Here is a 1,655-nt window from a genome sequence, read left to right on the forward strand (position 1 = left end):
TTTTTTATTATCTTGCACTTCCCTCTGTTTACATTATTTGGTAAAACAAGGTCTTTTAGATAATCCCAGATGACAAAACTAGCTCTGGAACATGATCAATAAACACAAACACCAGATCAACCCCAGAGGTACATAACATGATATGACTAGCTCCAGAGGTGGAACAGCAATGAGGAAACCTACTGACAGCTAAACAACAGCTGCTCAAACTTCCAAAGATCCCTAACAGGCCTATAGGACACATACACGTAACAGCTGACACATACACGTAGCAGCTGACACATACACGTAACAGCTGACACATACACGTAACAGCTGACACATACACGTAACAGATGACACATACACGTAACAGCTGACACATACACGTAGCAGCTGACACATACACGTAGCAGCTGACACATACACGTAGCAGCTGACACATACACGTAGCAGCTGACACATACACGTAGCAGCTGACACATACACGTAGCAGCTGACACATACACGTAGCAGCTGACACATACATGTAGCAGCTGACACATACATGTAGCAACTGACACATACATATAATAGTTTCTAAGCAGAGAAGTAAACTGATAGTCATTGAGAATAATTAATATAAACAAAAATATTTTATTATAGAAAATCAAGCACTATTTTCTTACCTCATTTGTTTTGTACATATACAAAACTTTGTCATTAATGACAAACCAGTACTGTTTCCAGCCTCTACGACCTCTTTTCTGTAAGTGGCCACTAATGGAGGAGACTTGGTTATTGTCACAAATCTTGAAAAACAAATGAAATTGTTTATATATATAATTCTTACTCTTCACATACATGTAATTAAGTTTTCCTTCAATAATAAAGTTCTTCCTAAACCAAGATTTGTCTAACAAGTTAATATTAATAAACACTCCATGTTAATACCAGACTCTCTCTGTTCTAAACATTAAACTGTTTGTTATTCAACATGTTAATACCAGACTCTCTTTGTTATTCAACATGTTAATACCTGATTATCTCTGTTCTAAACATTAAACTGTTTGTTATTCAACATGTTAATACCCGACTCTCTTTGTTCTAAACATTATACTGTTTGTTATTCAACATGTTAATACCTGACTCTCTCTGTTCTAAACATTAAACTGTTTGTTATTCAACATGTTAATACCTGATTCTCTTTGTTCTAAACATTAATACTGTTTGTTATTCAACATGTTAATACCAGACTCTCTCTGTTCTAAACATTAAACTGTTTGTTATTCAACATGTTAATACCTGACTCTCTCTGTTCTAAACATTAAACTGTTTGTTATTCAATATGTTAATACCTGATTCTCTTTGTTCTAAACATTATACTGTTTGTTATTCAACATGTTAATACCCGACTCTCTTTGTTCTAAACATTAAACTGTTTATTATTCAACATGTTAATACCTGTCTCTCTTTGTTCTAAACATTAAACTGTTTGTTATTCAACATGTTAATACCTGACTCTCTTTGTTCTAAACATTAAACTGTTTGTTATTCAACATGTTAATACCCAACTCTCTTTGTTCTAAACATTAAACTGTTTATTATTCAACATGTTAATACCTGACTCTCTTTGTTCTAAACATTAAACTGTTTATTATTCAACATGTTAATACCTGACTCTCTTTGTTCTAAAC

General features: G+C 33.2%; 1 long non-coding RNA gene across 1 annotated transcript in view; it reads right to left on the reverse strand.

Moving 5' to 3' along the window:
• Positions 1-646: 646 nt before the first annotated feature.
• LOC106476647 overlaps positions 647-1,655 on the reverse strand; it is a 7,095-nt gene continuing 6,086 nt past the window's right edge. The window contains exon 4 of the long non-coding RNA XR_001291914.2: positions 647-770. This is a non-coding gene — a long non-coding RNA (uncharacterized LOC106476647). The remainder of the gene's footprint in view (positions 771-1,655) is intronic.

Source organism: Limulus polyphemus, unplaced genomic scaffold (genome assembly GCF_000517525.1).
Source record: "Limulus polyphemus unplaced genomic scaffold, Limulus_polyphemus-2.1.2 Scaffold11103, whole genome shotgun sequence".
In the NCBI taxonomy this organism is placed as follows: domain Eukaryota; kingdom Metazoa; phylum Arthropoda; class Merostomata; order Xiphosura; family Limulidae; genus Limulus; species Limulus polyphemus.